The sequence below is a fragment of the Lepisma saccharinum genome, chromosome 7, assembly GCF_977018435.1.
Source record: "Lepisma saccharinum chromosome 7, izLepSacc3.1, whole genome shotgun sequence".
Classification (NCBI taxonomy): Eukaryota; Metazoa; Arthropoda; class Insecta; order Zygentoma; family Lepismatidae; genus Lepisma; species Lepisma saccharinum.
Window position 1 is genome coordinate 87,101,786 of NC_139235.1, and position 19,362 is coordinate 87,121,147.

At 40.4% G+C, this 19,362-nt stretch overlaps 1 protein-coding gene across 1 annotated transcript in view; it reads left to right on the plus strand.

Moving 5' to 3' along the window:
• Window positions 1–19,362, plus strand: part of rho-5 (rhomboid-5) — a 670,560-nt gene that overhangs the window by 84,037 nt on the left and 567,161 nt on the right. The window contains exon 2 of the mRNA XM_083125574.1: window positions 16,659–16,825. The gene's annotated coding sequence lies outside the window, so the exon portion shown is untranslated. The remainder of the gene's footprint in view (window positions 1–16,658; window positions 16,826–19,362) is intronic.

Below are 19,362 nucleotides of genomic sequence, written 5' to 3' on the forward strand. Positions count from 1 at the left end.
GTAATCCTTGATATGTTCCTTCTCGTGAAATATCTCGTCATCATTGAATTATTGTAAGAATTATAGTTATTATTCCCATTAATAAAAGTATTATATTTTGTTGATGAAATCATCTAATTAGGCCTGTTGTTAGTATTATTGCTTTGACGGCGCCTGTTGCTGGTCACGGGCTTTGATCTACTAGGTGATATGGTTGGTTTTGGGTTGTTGACATTAGTTATTTTGATTCTCTGGAATAAATAGCAATTAATAATGCAAATACGTAAGACTGGATAAATGCTACGTCTGTTTCTGTAATAATTAATATAATTTGTGCTAAAATTAATATTGAAAGTCCAATAATTTCTAATATTGTTCCTGTATTTCCAATTATTGATATTATTAAGTGTCCGACTATTATGTTTGCTGCTAGTCGAACTGATAGAGTTATTGGACGAATTAGATTTCTAATTATTTCAATACCTATCATAATTGGTATTAATAGTGCTGGCATGGCACTAGATGTGCTAATATGTGCTTTGTCTTATTAATTCACCCAAATAGTATAAATGATAGTCATAATGGTAAGGCTAATGTTAAAATAAAAACTAGGTGACTTGATCTGGTAAATACATATGGTAGTAGCCCTATTGAGTTGTTGAATAGAATTATTGAAAATATACTAATAAATATGAGAGTTCTTTCTTGGTGATTAAGTATTCTCAAAAATGTTTTGAATTCTTCATGTAATTTTATTATCATTATATTATATATTATAGAGGCTCGTTATTGTATTAATCAAAACGGAGTAGGAATTATTAACAATCCCAGGAATGTTCTTGTTCAATTTAGTGATAAATTCATAATTGATGATGTTGGGTCAAATGACGTTTTAGATGTTGTCTTTGAGGATGATCACTTAATTTTAGACGTCAAGGGGAGGAATTGATCGCAGTGTCTTGTAATGTTAGTTGACCACGTATTGCTGGTTGTAGATATTGTCTTTGATTTGATTTATTTTACTTCGCTTTTCTGCCACTTTTGCCTAATCGCGAAGATGAGGATGAAATAGATAAGGACAATCACAAATACACAAGAACAGCACACAACACGACTCTCACTGGCAATTATACTGACCGTGAATCCAGCCGCCAGACCCTCACTAGCCTGTAAAATGCAGTTCAATGTGTACTACGTGGGTGTCTGCAGAAAGTCTCATTCTTACACCTCATATTGTCCTTGAGGGTGAACGCCTAATTTTAGACATCAAAAAGAGGAGGTGATCGCCAATCCTTATCACGTTAATTGACATCTTATTGTTTGTTTGACATAGGAAGACATCGCATGGTGTAAATCCGAAGATCTTGGGGCCAACTGTGGTCTCCTTTCCGTGAGGTCGGACATCCACGAAATTCCTGTCGCAATAACTGCTCCGTGATCTTGCGATTAAACACCGCTTCCAATGAGGGTATGTGAAATCCAAGACTACAACCTTCGAACAATTCCGGAGCTGAATGCAGAGGTTCAACTCGTTATTTGTGAAATTGAGCTGCAAATGTGCAAGAACGTGAGGAATTTTTTTGTGAAAATGGTAAGAGCCAAAAGAGTCGTTGGGGACATTTGACCGATATTGTATTCCATACTTAATGGCAGTTCATATTGAAATAAAAGTCATACCACTTTTTTCGATAAATTATGCGTTTTATTACAAAATTAAACCGAGCGTTCTTGTCGGGACACCCTTTAGTTATGCCTGTTCCTCTATCATGGCCGTTACCCTAAATCTGCGGGGAATGAATGAGAAGCGTTAATCTCGAAATGATTGTCAATCTGAAAACAAGCTACATCTCAACTCTGCATCCAGGATAGGCCATAAAATTTCTGCTGACTTGAGGGCCTCCCGGATGGCGCAGTGGTAGCGTCGTTGCCTTGCAATCAACGGGTCCCGGGTTCGATACCCGGTGGACGCACATAGTGGTTCGGATCCCAGTTTAAACTGTAGGTCCAGTACCGATTAGCCTTACTGTGCATAAAGTGGACTAAACACTAAATAAATCAATTCTGCTAACTTGGAAACCGAGCTTGCTGCTATATAGAGCTGTCCTTGGTGTGCGGAGTACACAAGATACAAGATAGGCAACCCAGTTGACTCTACTGTCAGTCTGGTTGCATCGTTACAGGCAAATTTATGCCACAAGCTAGATCTGGTTCAGGGTGCCTCCGCTCAGAAGAGCGCTTCGTGAGCGTACGTCAAGTTCTATACCTTGTCCAGCTTATCTCTGTAGCAAGGCCGCGCATGACGGCAGAGAAGGGAGGATTCGAGTCGCTTTCCTCCCGGCTCCACGCAATGCAGTTCCCTCTCCCGTGTTCATTGGTGGAGCAGTCTCGCGTCACCACTTGCGCAGAGACTTGTTTTGGTTCGCTTCCTCCAGAGATAACGGGACAAGGTATATGAATCCGTCATCAGTCACGAAGTACACCAAAATGTCAACGTCACTTCGACGTAGAACACTCTGGACTCATTTTGCAGACTAACGGGGCTCTGGCATCTGTACCTACCTAAGCCGTCTTTATTTAATTACTAGCTGATTACCCGGCGTTGCCAGGGTATTTATTTATCCTAATCTTCTATTAGACGGGGAAATAATGAATTCTAACTATAGTGTAAAATGTAACTAATTTTATTTACAGGTATTTAATCCACCTTTCCACACAAGATATTACCCTCGTAGCAAGCTTCATTAAATGTCATCGTGAATGTCACCAATTAGCTTAGTGACTCCGAAAACTATGGATTCGACACTAATGTAGGTCATTTTTGACATTTTATTACCCCCTCTCACCCCCCATGCCGATAGGTGATGAACTTAGAGTTGAACGGCGTTGGGAGTGTCGCTATTCATCTTAGCGACCCCGAAAACTATGGATTCCATACTAATATCGGTCGTTTTCGATTATTTTTACATGTCACACTCTTCCGGGAACTCCCCGATGTCGCAGTGGTAGCGTCATCGCCTTGTAATCAAGGGGTCCCGGGTTCGATACCCGGTGTAGGCACATAGTGGTTCGGATCCCACTTTAAACTGTAGGTCCACTCCCGATTAGCCTTACTGTGCATAAAGTGGACTTAAAACACCAAATCAATCAAAATCTTTCCCTTTCCACCCCCACCCCTAGGGGTGTCTTACCTCCACAGTATTTCTATCAAGATTGTAAGTCATATGTGTACCAAGTTTGGTTGAAATTGCTCCAGACGTTCGAGAGTTATGCCGGAACAAACATACATACATCCACTTTTATATTGAGAGAGACTAATAATATCTGGACACGAATACATACGTATTTGTTTTAAACATTTGGGTCAAGGCAAGAACATTCGCTTTCTAGAGCTAGAGATGTTGTCTGAGGGTTCGTTTTCCATTATGATGATCTCAACAACAATAATTGTATTTTTCTGAATCCGCGGATACCCCCCTCCCCGTTTGTCATACATGGATACGCCACTGAATGTGACGATTGAAACATGCAAATTGCATATTACCCCACCACGGCTGTTCATTTGCAAGGATACCTTTGTGGTAGGAACACACATTTCAGAATACAGTAACAATGGCCATTGGAGGAATAGAAAAATTCAAATATGAACACGATGCACTGAAATTGTGGTACAGGAGCATCTGGCATCACGTGACAGTATATGCAGACTCGATGCCGCATTGCATTTAGAACAATAGTATCAAATCGCATACAGGACGTAACATGGACGCAAATACGACGCGGAAAACATGCGTTTGCATTGAACTCAGTGTTGTTTTAGAACAATGAGTGCGGATGCTATTTGCCACCTGAAATGCAAATTACTATCTCTGTGCATCGTGATGTAGCGGCAGAACGCTGTATGTAAAACAGTGGCTAAGGGAGGTGGGGGGAGGGGTTGGCATGGAAAGAAGGTGGATGTTCAACATTCACTGACGAACATTGAAAATCGCTTTATACATAAATATCTGTAAGAGAATTTTGTGAAAAGAAAGTATTTCTTGTTCACTGTGTTCACTTGCTTACGTACACTCCACGATGGCGTAGTGGTAATGCGGTAATGCCGTCGCCTTGTAATCAAGGGTTCCCGTGTTCGACACCCAGTAGAGACATGCCTAGGTAAAGTGGTTTGAATCGAATGGGAAACTGTAAGTCCAGTCCCGATTAGCGTATGCAAGTATAAAGTTGGCTTTAAAAACTACAACTTGTCTTTCTCTTGTTTTATTTAGTTTTGAGAAGAAACAAAGTAGATGTTATGGGAATATCAGAAGTGAGGTGGGAACAAAATGTGAAATAGTGAGTGATGAGTTCAAGATGTTTTATTCTGGAGGTGATCAACAAGGAAACCGTGGTGTGGGAATAGTGCTAGGACCACATGTGAAACATAAAGTTATAGCAGTGCGTTATGTGGATGACAGGATTATAATGGTGAAACTTCAAGGAAAGAAGAAAGACTTAGTGTTAATTCAAGTGTATATGCCACATAGTGGGTTGTCAGAAGAAGAAGTGGAGGAAAACTATGAGAAGATAGAGGAATTGATGGAAAAAGAGAGAAAGGGTTCGTGCATTATCGTAATGGGTGATTGGAATGCTGTAGTAGGAGAAATGCAGGATGGAAGTACAGTAGGAAGATATGGATTAGGCGAGAGAAATGAGAGAGGGGAAAGCCTGGTAAATTTCTGTAAAAGAAACTCCCTAATTGTTGGAAACACACTGTTCCAACAACATAAGAGAAGGAGGTACACCTGGATATGTCCAAGAGATTGTAAAAGATACCAGATAGATTACATACTGGTACAAGAAAGATTTCGAAATTGTTTGAAAAATGCGAAGACATTGCCAGGAGCTGACATTAATTCAGACCACATCTTGCTAATAGGAGAAATCAATCTTACATTGAAGAAGATAACCCAAAACCAGGTGAGCAAGAAACCCCACTTAGAGAAGCTAAGGGAAGAAGACGAAAGACAAAAATTTGCAGAACATTTCCAAGGAAACTATAATAAGTTTAAAGCTAGTTGTAACAATAAGGATGAGATGTGGGATGGAATAAAAAGCTGCTTACAGAAGGCAGTGGATGAAACAATAGGCTACAGGGAAAGGAAAAGTGCAAAGAAACCATGGATTACTGAAAGTATGCTGGAAAAAATGGAGGAACGGAGAAAATGGAAGAATGTAAATACAGAAGAGGGAAGACATAATTACAGGATACTGAATAACCAGCTAAGAAGAGAAACTGACAGGGCAAAAGAACAATGGATGAAACAAAAATGTGAAGAAATTGAAGAACCGGAAAAAAGAGGAAGGTATGACTTGATGTATCGTGAAGTAAACTGCTTGGGCTTCCAAAAGAAGAAATGGAAAACAATGTGGATGATAGAAGACGAGGAAGGATGTGAAATCACAGACAAAAAAGGAATATCGAATGTGTGGGGAAAGTACGTTGAAGAGCTCTACCAGAAAGAGAATCGCCCAGACAGTCTGAATGTAGAAAATGAAGACGACGTGCCTGATGATGAGAAAGGATACTATATCCTGAATGAAGAATTTGAGCAAGCACTCAAAGAAATGAGGAATGGGAAAGCAACGGGCACTGATGAAATTCCTGTTGAACTTATCAAATACCTGGGAGATGGAAAAAGAGAAATACTGCACTTATGCAATGAAATCTATGAGAAAGGGGATTGGCCACAAGATTTCACGGAGACTGTTTTGGTACCTCTGCAGAAGAAAAGCAATGCCAGAAAATGTTCTGAGTACAGGACAATCAGTTTGATATCTCACTCGGCAAAAATTATTCTAGAACAGACGCCTATACTCGAAGGTCAGTGGCGAGTTAGAGGAAGAACAGTTTGGTTTCAGGAAAGGAAGAGGTACAAGGGATGCAATTGGTTTACTGAGGACCATTGGGGAAAGATATTTAGAGAAAGGAAAGGAGGTGTTTGTAGTATTTGTAGACCTGGAGAAAGCCTTTGATAGAGTGAATTGGGTTAAACTTTTAGAAATTCTGAAGAAAATTGGTGTAGATTGGAAAGAGAGAAGACTTCTAAGCAACTTATACATGAATCAACGAGTTAAAGTGAGAACAGGAGACGAAATGACAGAAGGCTGTGAAATTGGAAGAGGAGTACGACAAGGATGCTGCCTATCGCCTACTTTGTTTAATATTTATTTAGAAGATATAGTGAAAACTTGTTTCCAGGGCACAGGAGGTGTCAAATTAGGAGGAAGAAAAATAAACTGCATAAGATTTGCTGATGACATGGCATTATTCGCTGAGGATGAAATAACCATAAATAGTATGTTAGAAGAGTTAAACAGCAGCTGTGAGCAGTATGGGATGAAGATTAATGTAAAGAAGACAAAGGCAATGGTTATAGGACGGAAACCAAGGAATATTAATGTGAGAGCAAACAGTGAAAGAATCCAGCAAGTGGATAGCTTCAAGTACCTCGGATGCACTATAAGCAGTGACATGAGCTGCAACCAAGAAGTGAAAATGAGAATCGCAATAGCAAAAGAAGCTTTCAATAGAAGAAAAAATGTTTTTTGTGGACCCATGGACATAGGTCTAAGGAAGAGATTAGTGAAATGTTTTGTGTGGAGTGTAGCACTATATGGTGCAGAAACCTGGACGTTGAGAAGAAATGAAGAGAAACGACTCGAAGCTTTTGAAATGTGGACATGGCGAAAAATGGAGCGTGTAAAATGGACGGACAAAGTACGAAACGAAGCCGTACTGAAAAGAGTTGGTGAAAAAAGATCTATACTGGAGACCATCAAGAAGAGGAAAAGAAACTGGTTAGGGCACTGTCTAAGAAGAAACTGCCTGCTAAGAGATGCCTTGGAGGGAATGGTTGAAGGAAGAAAAGTCCGTGGAAGAAAGAGATATCAGCTTATGGATGATATTAAATTAACTGGGTCGTATGCTATTACGAAGCGTAAGGCAGAGAACAGGGAAAGCTGGAGATTGCAGTGAAAAACCTGCCAATTAGGCAGAAAACAATGAATGAATGAATGAATGTACAGGGTGAATCATAAGTAAGATGCAGATTTCTATGGACTAAAATCTGCAGGAATACAGGCACTAATACTTATTAACTAGTCACTAATGGCACATAAGGAATCATATATTCCCATTATTATCTCTTCCTGTCTTTATAGGTTTGAGGTACCGTTAGAGAACACAATTAGTAACAGTCAATATAGGCAGTTTCGTTTAAGCCCACTTTATGCACAGATAGGATAATCGAGACTGTTGTCGCGATTAATATAAAAACGAGTGAACATAAGTTAATGGAAGATACGGACCAACTTGGAAAGGGCTAATGGAAGATAAAAGTAGTGTGAAAAGACCAAATAGATATATATGAAGATCAGCCGACCTGTGTGGTGGAGTGGCTCTCGCAGTGCGCTACGGCGGCAGGGGTCCCGGGTTCGAATCCCGACCAGGGTATGGATATTCTTTGGGAGTGTCCTTTTATCAGTTTTATCTATCATCCTCATCTTCGCGGTTAGCCAAAGTGGTATAAATGCAAAATAAAGTGAAGCAAATCAATAAGATTAGGATCAGATGGACATGCTTTGTGCACCTTCAGAGAGAGAGTTGAAGAAAATGAGCTACATAACAAAGATGTTAGTAATTGTCATATAACGCATCAATTATCATATCATGAACAGAGAAATCTGTTCACATTATGAGAACAGCATCAATTTACTGTTTCCATTATGAGGCTGCGAGCCCAAATGAACCCATAAAGATATAAAGACATTGAAGTTCGGTTGGACTGTTTATCGGGGAACATTTAGTGACTTTTATGGTCAGTTGGCAATCATGCTGAGGGAAAGATCAAGCGTAAGTGGCGGAAGAAATGCTATCCTGAAGATCACCCATTTAGATGCTTTCTTTGTGGCAAGGCGGAGTAATGAAGTATAAAAGCCGCTGTAAAAGTGAGAAGAGGTATTTGGTGTTCTGATGTGGTTGCGGACGCATCGCTACGCTGAATATAAGAAGTAATAAGAAGCTGGAGAAAGATGTGAAGAACACTTTCTCTACGTTCATCGTCACTGATAGGATGAAGACTATGGGATTCAGTTGTACCAGTAAGATTTTTTATCCCTGAGGAGTTATGGGAAATCTTTAACATGCTTTCCAAGGATGATCGAACGACTGCAAAAGAGTTTACCCTCGAAATGGAACAACAACATTGAGGACAAAGATCCTGAATAAAAGGTTAACTGAATGGCCGCAAACAGGATACGATATTTACGAGTAGTATCATAGTAGCCGCGTCTAGTTCCCTGCACTTTTTGTCACTAGGTGTAGTGCAGGTGAATCCCGGTGTCAGGCTGGTGCAAGGTAATGTTCAACCAACTAGGCGGGAAGCGGTGTTCAAGTTCAGAAGATTCAACAAATGCCTGTCTGCTGCTCTAAACGTTTATTCGATTAGTTAGTGCGCAACACGTGATCATACATCATACGCTACACCGCTCAATATATTTTTTTTTCCAGGTGCCATGTGGTATGAATTCTGCTCAGTCAACGAGTATAATTTAAGCACTGTGACAATTTCTTTTTTTAGTTTTTGTTTTGTGCACAAATAAGCTAATCAGTGTTGCCATCTGAACTAATTTCCTACTTAAACGATCTGCTCGGCGCTGAACTTGGTACCACACTCGTTACTCTTACTTTCAACTTGTCTGCTTCTTCCAACTTGATTTGAACCCATGTCACCAATCTATGACATACCCTCTGACGATGAAATATTAGAGTGGTTAAGACAAGCTGTTGTGTCACCATCTCCCATTCTGTCCGATGAAGACGATGTTTTAATCGAAGCGATGGAAGTTTACCTTTCAGCCACATCTAGTTAATTGTGACAAATGAGTGTGAGTGATTATTTAATAGGGTTGCTACAACAGACCCGGAATGGTATAATTTATCCCAGTGCAAATATGCACTTTACTCTTTTTTTTTCATTCTTCCAGTTACCGTAAAAGCCTTACCCCCCAATAAATACGCCCTTGGTCCTTCCCCCCCTCCTGCAAACGGTTCGGACACTAAATACACTACTTGATACCAAATCAACGTAGACGAGTCAGTGTTGCACCGTGTAACCAACCAACTATACGCGCGAGCGCAGAGAGAGTCAGAAAGTGCAGCGAGCTAGACGAGGCTTATAACCGTTCCATTCGTAAATTTGTGGTAAGCATGCATAGAGATACCGAATTTTCATTTTCCGGATAATTTTTTAACGTTTTATGTTTCCATAGGAGAAAAAACACTGCTCTCCAATGGTGCACGTCTTCACAATGACAAGAATGGCGTTTTGAAGCTCACTTGTTGTGTTGCACCCTGCAGGTTGTTTTGTAAATAACACTTCATGCCTCATGTAAATTTGTTCTGTATATACCGGCTGTCCGGGCTTCAGGTAAACGAAAAGAACATGCTATAACTTTCGAACGAATTGATAGAAATGTGCAAGCAAATACTCAATCGATAGGAAATATCTTCAAGATTTTATAGCCGACATGGCAACACTGCAACTGCCACGCTGCATGATTGAAAATCGCAAAATCGTTAGGTATACAAATGAAAAGAGCAGAATTTCTTAAGCAGCCATGTTATGAATGAAATGATTTTCACGTTACAAGTAACAAATAACGAAAGGAAACTATGTATGAACTGTTCATAATCGTAGAATTCAATTCAGCTAGCTAAAGCACTTTCCGCTGCGAGGTCCACATCATGAATAACAAAGCAAGCAAGCGCGCTCCGATGCCTAACGATTTTGCGATTTCCCATCATGCATCGCGCAGCGTGGCTGTTGCAGTGTTGCCATGTTGGATATAAAATCTTGAACATATTTCCTATCGAATGAGTATTTGCTTGCACATTTCTATCAATTCGTTCGAAAGTTATAACATGTCACCTGAAGCCCAGACACCACTTTACCGACTTAGGAGGTAGAAATTTGACTCTCCCTCGTATATATATTCAACGAGGACATTTTGAACTGCATATACATAGGAGAGCCAAAAAGTTACTTTAATAATTTCTAATTAGCAGAATATGCACAATAGGATTGAAAACACTTCACCACTTTTCAACATAGTCTCTATCATGTTCAATGCAGGTGTGCCAGAGTTTCACTAATGCCTGGATTCCACGAAAAAAAAATGTTCTGACTGACTGGCTAAACACTCATGCACCGCCTGTTTCACATCAACGGAACGGGCATTCCCGTTGGCGTAGTGGTAACGTCGTCGCCTTGTAATCAAGGGGTGGAGGACCATAGTGGTTCGAATCCCACTTTAAACTGTAGCACCAGTCCCTATTAGCCTATCTGTGCATAAAGTGGACTTAAAACACAACTCAACAATCTCAACGGAACTTTTTGCCACCTTGTACCTTCTTAAGGAGGCCAAGCACGCGATAATCACTCTTTGCTAGGTCCGGTTAATATGCAGGATGTGGTAGACGCTCCAAACGAAGTTCCGTACTTTTTTTTTTTTTTTTTTTTTTTACAATATTGCATGTACTGTGTGTGACCTTGTGTTATCTGGCTGAAAGAGCACATCCGAAAATGAGCAAACCGCGACGTTTTTATCTCATTGCAGATTTCGAGTTGTTGTCAAGCACGACTTACTGTTAACATTGCGTCTTCTGTGCATGTACAGCTCCAGGCTTGAACCGTGGCATTTTAAACGTCCTTCCTTGTAACACAAAGGCACACCGGATCCTCACACACACACACAGGCTAAATTGAAACTGCATTATCTGATTTTAGAGGACTTTGATATTAGCAACCGCGCAGGCAATAAAGACTTCCCAGTCTCCCTTATGATATGAACGGGAGGGGTGAAAGGTAAGGCTTCCGGATTGTAAACTCCATAATGACATCATAAAATTTGAATGCGTTTCTCAGATACCCTGTGCTTGCGGATGGAGGGTTGGTGGGAGGGTAGGTTTACTGTGACGGAGGGTAGGGGATAAGATTGCTTGTGTAACGAACCTTCAAAGCTGGGCGACAAGGTCGGACCGACGCTCGGAGCATGAAAATTACAGGAACACTCAGGTCTGTGTGCTTTAGGGTTGCACAGTTTAAAGGGAAAATATTTATCAGCGCAAGAGGGTACTTCGTGTGCGTTGTTGGCTGAGGGCCGGGTCGTGGGGTTTATTATGCTTCCTGGATTTACGGGATGATCACGGTGTAACTTTCTTGCTCGTAGGTACAGTGTGGGACGTAAGTTCTTTGTTGCACAGCCTAGGAGGGGGGGGGGGGTGAACAGGAATGTAAATACATTCGCTCTGTCTCTCCGTGCGTGTGTGCTGCTCCCGTACTGTTATTACTAGGCTGCGCGGAATGAGACAATCATGATGTCTGTGATGCACAGTTTAAATTTCCACCAGTGGCTGCTGTGACCGAGAGCTGCAAGTTCTTTCTGTAACCCCTCTCGTCCTCGTTGCAGGTGTAGCAATGAAAGGCGTGATCTGGAATATGCTCGTACTTCTCACTTTCTATGAACGTTATTCGGGGTTGCCAGGTTGTCAAGAAAAAAGAAGTACGGGACAAAATTTCAGTTACAATTCTTTTTATGTAACAAATTGTGCCTCTCTTTTTAATTTAGATTAAAGTTTTATTCTGGCTTAAATTTCTTTAGTTAAATTTCCGCTGCTCCTGGTGGGTGGCGGTTAATGTTTGATGGTTCGCAGTGTATAAGTTTGTTTTGGTTTCATGCAATTTAGATTACAGGATTTTGATGTTTAATATAGGCCTACGTACAGGGTAATTCAAAATGAATGGTGCAACTTTACACAATTATTTTGACGTTACTATTTATGATAGAAAATCATACAAGGCCTCGTTACACGTATAAAGAAAAACTCAGGATGTTTTATTCCCACTTAGTGGGCTTATGCTGCTTTTCCACTGCTCAACCAGGATCGCCAGTGTTGCAAAATGGCTAATGACCAGTAGAAGCCATATTGTGTGCTGGAGCTATCGAGAACTGATTCAATCACAATGGTGCAATGGTGCTTTTCGGTAGTAATGCATTGCTTCACCCTTCCGAAAGATTTGCCAAAGTCAACTGCGAATTGTTAGTGCCTTCGAAACCGTTGACAACGACTTGCTGTCTCGTGCATAGCAAGGACTTGATTATCGTTTGGACGCTTTCCGCGTTACACGTCATTCCCATGTTGAAACTTTATAATGTGTGTAAGACGTCCAGAGTTCTTCTTCATATTGATGCCTTGTCTGATTTTAGTAACGTCATAACTGTGTAAAGTTGCACTATTCATTTTGAATTACCCTGTATGTTTTCATGCTAAAGTCGTGTCAGCTGCCGCTGTAAGACGAGGAAGCATAAGTGGAAGGTTAATTGACTTAATTGTAGTAGTAATTCATTTTTAGTTTATATTTTATTTATAAGGTGAAATTGCAAAAACATTTCTGCTCAAGTGTTATCTTCAGAACACTTTTTCTTTTGAAAAACTAGTAATAGGTGCTGTAGATTAAGAACACAATTTGTAGAGACATTGAATTTTCGCGATGCGCGAAATCGCGAAATGTGAAAAAAAATATGCAATTTTGAACATTCGGCACGTAACTACACCCACAAAGATGAAATATGCATGAGTTTTATTCGCGAAGTAATGCGAAATGTGTGCTTTCCACGAAATGAACGCTTTTTCGCGAAATAACCGTGAAATATCATCAAATTAAGTACAAAACACGCAAAAAACCGAGGTTGTGCGCGCAAACTGTCGATTTGTAACGAGACGTTTGCGTAAAGTTTCCTACCACTTGCAGCTGAAGAACGTTTTATCTTCGATCACATCAGGAAGACGCTGCAAATTGGGATTTCCCATGCACATAATCTCAGCTCGAAAACTTCGCTCCCTGTCAAGCTGCATTCCTTTCTTCCCCCGAATGTCTACTCAATTTCCAGTTTCATTGAACTTGCTAGCTGTAGCAGCGATAAGATTAGTCTGTTCCCGCACATCAAGGGAAACAATGGTGTCATTTGTGTTAAGTCATGAATGAATTTTGTTTATCATCATGTGATTTTCAACATGTGTTTGTGTATGTGCATTAGGGATTATTTTATTTGTGGGACAGCAAGGATATTCTTTAAATACATACAATGAATAAATCGCTTGAGATATGCAGTTTAGAAATGAAGTGCTTTTGTGTTGATGTTTTCTTTTTGGTTGGACAGCTAAGTACCTGTGTATGTGTACAGTATATAAAAACGAAGTAGTTGATCAATTTATAGCTCTTTCGTATGTTGTTTTCTCTCATGATGAAAAAGTGTGTGCCAATTTTTTTTTCCACCGCTGGTTTATACCCACACTTTCTTGATCCGGTCGTGAGTGGGGCGTTACCCCCACACCCCCTATACGCCTTCATGGCGTGGTGCTATGCACAGGGGAGCACTTTACTTTTTTTGCTGGTTTATACCGCTGATCTAACATTTTATTTACCGCTCTCCTCAGTTTTTATTTACCATAAATTTTTCTCCCTAACAATTTGTTATTCTTGTGCTCCGTTCCTTGAGCATGCTGCATTACATAACAGCGACTGCCATGTGGCATTGGATATTTATTTATTTACTCAGAGTTTCAGATACGGTCTTGTTTGGCCATTTTGCACTGAAACGACATAATGTAGAAACAAAAGATAACAAAAAATAAAAACAATAACAAGATGGGATAGATTTACATGTTCTTGGTCAGTAACGTACAAAATTTACTTTCTGGAAGGAAAATATCTACATCCAGTGGAATTTTGTTGTAGATTTCTGGCAGCCTGTAAAACAAGGAGCGTTGTAGAAGGGATAGCCTAGTAATAATAATAATAATAATAATAATAATAATAATAATAATAATAATATCGTCTTTATTGAGAGGGCGTGTTTCGGCCTTGCGGGCCGTTCTTACAACAAACCCTTTAAAAAAACATATTACAATTGACACTTTCCACTTCTTGAAAATCTTTGTTGCAGTAGAAAGAATAAAAATACAAAAAAAAATAATAAATAAAAAAGAAATTAAAAAAGCATTCCTACTTATAATGTAAACAATTAATGTACTGAAGGTACAGAGTTAAATCTAAAACCACAATTAGAATACAATTATTACAGGTTGGGTTGTGGAAGAGTTGCAGGTTGCGCGTTTGCTTTTGGGGTACCCTAAGTGTAAATTCACTGATTACGAGATCAGTTCTGATTTTGACATTTATTATCCTTTGCTGTAGTGTTTTCAATCTGCTTTATATACAGGGTGATTCTAAAGGTAGGGTACAAACGAAAACCACAGATACCTCCCATGAAATAGAGACGAAAGTTCCCCTTCCACTTTGCCGAGAGATGCCTCCGTGAGGAGCTAGACAACGTTGAAAACGTGTGAAAATGAACTTCACACCTCTGTACAGCCAGTACCAGTGAAGATAGAAAGGCGGAACAAACGAAGTCAAAAGGAACACCAAAGTCGTCCCTCCGAAAAACACCAGGCGGCAGCTGCGCAACGCATGCGCATGGGGTTCCACAAAGGAAATAGGAGTGTCCCGCAAGACAAGTGAAGGGAAAGGGTAGCGATCGACAACAGTAGGGACAAAAGAAGCAAGAAACACACCGAGAATGCAAGCAAAGTGGAGTGGTGGGGTTCGTACGACATTCCAGCAGCTTTTCGCCCCCTCCCACCCAGCGATGTGCCTCCGGCTTCATTTCTAAGAGGCTGATTGGGCCCCATCACGACGTTTGTAACAACGTCTGTACGAGGAACGTGGTCCTATCTGTACGTGCACATTTCATTGGCAATAACCTCCTGTGTCCGTAGTTGCTGTGTTTGTCATGCTGGCGCACGACCTCTGTGTGACATCCCCTCGGTGCTGCTACGGGGAATCCCTCGTCCTGCATTTGTTGTCTCCTTGGCAGGTACCATTCCCCGTCCGGTCCTCTTTCTCTTTTGTTGCACCGTGCTTTGTTCTTGCTGCGGTGTCTCTACACTGTGTTTAGGGACTCCCCATGCGTTGCACCGCCAGCGCTGCCATTTCTGCCCCGAACCATGTACGCGTCTGTTGCCTGTTGAGTGTCAAGGATCACTTTGCTTGCATTCTCGGTGTGTTTCTTCGTCCTACGTCGTTCTCCCGTGGTTCTGCAACCTCGCACTACTTTTCTAGACTGCACTGCTTCAGTCATGGTGTTTTTATCCCGCTGTGCAATTGTTACATCATGCTTCATTGTTTCTTTTGTCCCTACTGTTGTCGATCGCTACCCTTTCCCTTCACTTGTCTTGCGGGACACTCCTATTTCCTTTGTGGAACCCCATGCGCATGCGTTGCGCAGCTGCCGCCTGGTGTTTATCGGATGGGCGACTTTGGTGTTCCTTTTGACTTCGTTTGTTCCGCCTTTCTATCTTCACTGGTACTGGCTGTACAGAGGTGTGAAGTTCATTTTCACACGTTTTCGGCGTTGTCTAGCTCCTCACGGAGGCATCTCTCGGCAAAGTGGAAGGGGAACTTTCGTCTCTATTTCATGGGAGGTATCTGTGGTTTTCGTTTGTACCCTACCTTTAGAATCACCCTGTATATTACCAATATCCTTCAACCACAAGTAAAAATCTTCCTCCAACAACAGTTTGTTTTCTTTGTATCAGAAGACTTTACGTTTACCATTCATCTTAAAACACGTTGAACAGAATTTGAAACGGCGCCTACGCCTAGGTGGGAAGCAAGTACCGACCACGCACAGTAGAGGAAGCGGAACTGATATTGACGTCTGTCCCACAATGCACCGCCACCGGTGAAATAAAAGTTGGTGGTGTAGGCGTTCAGAAATACGGATACAGCTGGGGAAAATATAATTTTCAAATACGGGACAATTGACAAAGATTGTCAAGGGTCGCGGGACATATTACTTAAATAAGGGACTGTCCCGTAAAATCCTCAACGCCTGTGAAATCCCGGCGTTATTTCTTATGTTTCCACTGTGTTGTGGAAAACAGCAGATTGATGAATTGTTGACAAGCGCAACGACCTGATCGGTTCTCGAGATGTACGAATGACTTCGATGAATTTGCCTTTCCTAATCCCATCTTTGGAGAAGGTGTTTTCATGTTCATTTGCCGAGACCTTTCAAACGTCGTCCAAATTGTTATATCTTGTTTGTGTGGTTTTAAGTCCACTTTATGCACAGGGTAGTCGAACCTACAGTTCAAAGTGGGGTCCGAACCAGTATGTGCCTTCACCAAGTATTGAACCCGAGATACCTTGATTACAAGGCGATGACGTTATAGGTCTTGTTTATTTTTACTATTATTATTATTTATTAATGCCAAATGTTTACTAAACCGATGGAAAGGGTCTTGATCCGGTAAACACTCCTCTGAAACACAGCTATGTTTACTGCGAAGTGAGGGGAGGAATGCGGGGGATGGTATCCTCCATCTGCCTTACCGTCACCATGTTCAACAATTGGGGCAATCCCCAAGCTACCCCAAGGCTCGACCAAACATCCCCCAGCTAACAAATGTGCACTTCAAGCGCTGCTGCGATAGCAATTTGCAAAATTGTAGAATGTTCCATATTTTAGTGCAATGTCAAACATTCGATAACGCTGCCTTTTTCCTTTCATTGCAGGATATCACGTGGTAGTTATGCCAACGTCGGTTTTTCGTGCTCCGTAAAATGGCGTAGTGGTGTGTGACGTCACGCGGACAAGGTCGAGCGGTGACGACAGAGGAAGTGGGCTGGAGTCGTGGAGCTGTGTTCTGAAGAACGGCTTACCACGCCAAGATCCGCTACAGGTGAGTACATAACATTTACATTGCATTATGGGTAACGGGGAGGGTGCAATCATAATTACCTGGTGTTATTTTTTTTGCCGAAATGAGAACTTCCCTTGCAGTTTCTCAGCGACGCTAACGTTGTCCCAGAAAGGGCTACTCCAGTGATTTATGCACTCACCCCCAACACCCCTACTGTCGGATTATAAATTATAGATACTCTAGTTTGGACTCCAATTAAAAATTAACCATAGATCTACATAAAAACAAAGAACGTGGCAAGACCGGACGCACAGACTCGCATTGACAGCCCGCAGTTTCCACGGTTCAACGGACATCTTTGCTCCGTTGAATACAAATTTGTATAAAATCAGTTTCGAAATGTGAATTGACAGTGATAATGGATTTTGAAAACAGATTCAAAGAGCTTCAAAACAAGACAATATTGCATTTGTAGGACTATCCAATACTAAGAAAATGTTTTTTTTTCCAAAAATTGATAACGATTTTTTTGACAAATTTAAAAAATCTGAAAATTAAGAATTGTGTTCAAAAACCTTGCTACCTGCACCATACTGAAATTTCGTCAGGATCGGAGAACCCGTTTTTTTATTTATAGAATTTCTAAATGAACGATCGTTTGTAAATCTAAAAAACGGCACTTTTTTATTCTCACGACGATAAAAATAGAAAGCATACTCGAAAGAAAACTAGGTTAGCATAGATTAACGCAGAATTGAATGAGCTAAATTTTGAAGTAACTGGTTTTTACGTAGGTCTACTGGTTAATTTTTAATTCGAGTCCAAACTCGAGAATCTATAACTTTTAATACGATAGTAACAACCAGTGTTGCCACATGAAGGGAAATTTCCCTTTTGCAGGGAAATTCGGACCGAAATTTTAGCCAAAGGGAAAAAGGGAATTTCGATTAAACATATCACAATTTCCGGGAAATTTTAAGGCTTCTGACTCTACATAATTATAGTTTATGTTAAGTTCCAGTTTCATATTCACATTTTTATTTTTTTCTGATCCTTCTTATTTCTGCTCCCTTGAATAAAAGCCTGTTTCTATTTATATTTCTCTTAAGTTTATTGTACGTCGCTTTTATCTTCCGATAATTGTAACGATTAGAATTAACGATTTAATGGATTCCTGACAATGATTTAAACCAGGGACATCTGACCAGAAAGCGATGAAGCTTACATGTATGTGAAAAATTTGTGTAACATTTTTAAATTCATACACTCATGGACCAACGGAAATTTAACACTACTACTACAAAGACTACTGTTACTACCACTGCTAATAATAATAATAATAATAACAATAATAAATATTATTATATTTGTTTTGGTGAAGGGAAAATATGGTCCAAAAAGGGAAATTTTGTCCCTTGAAATGGGAAATTGTGCCCTCAGATTGTGGCAACACTGGTAAGAACCTCCCAAATTTTCTCCAACATCTCCCTAAAATAGCTGACAAAAGTAGAATTTATGGTCTTGCTGATACAAAATTTACTTTGCACTCTTAAACTGACAGTACACCCCCGCAGATGAAAAATTCTGTATAAAACCTTGGACCGCTCTCATTTCAGAAATTCGACTACCACCCCCTCCCTACCCCGCATTTTAGGAACAGAAGTGCTTTGCCATCAATAGGCAATGACACCTTTTGAGTAATGTTGTTGTAATGTACAAGTTCCGCATTAATATCAATAGGTGGGTTTCTTGTGACGTCATGATGCGCGCAGCCGCCATGTTTGCGGCCAGTTTTGTTTGTTGCATGCATGGAAATATCGTGAAATAACGTGAGCTTCTGTTTGAAACACCGAATAATGCTACAGAATGTATCATTGTAAACAAGTTTCAAATCTTCTGCCCACCCGCTTGAATTCCGTGTATTTACAAGAACTGGCCTCCATCGTGGCTGCTCTCGTAGCCACAATTCAGCAGTTTGTGACGTAGGTGAAACACACCTGTACAGTTGATTGTTGCTGTCTTCGTCAGCGCTTCGACTGAGCTTTGTACAAAGTTTGCCTCTACAGTCTTTATAACTGTATAAGGACATGGTTTTGTACAAAATTTTAATTAATTTACAATCTTCATAAGGATTAGAATATCTGTTTCTATAGATCTGAATTAATTTGCAATATTCATAAAGATATCGAGTTGTACACAATTGATTTCAATTACAACCTTAATAAGGAGTACAATATCGATTACTACATAATGTAATTTATTTACAATTTTCATAAGATGTTATTTAGGGCCTCCCCCATGGCGCAGTGGTAGAGTTGTCGCCTTGTAAGCAAGGGGTTCCGGGTTCGATACCCGGTGGAAGCACAGAGTAGTTCGGATCCCACTTTAAACTGTAGGTCCAGTCCCGATTAGCCTTACTGTGCATAAAGCGGACTTAAAACACCAACTCAATAAATTCATAAGCTAATGGCATATAGGTTTTTTCCGAATTGAATTCATTTACAATATTCATAAGGATTAGAATATAGATTTCTATAAAATTGAATTCAAAATCATCACGAGGCTTAGAATTAGAT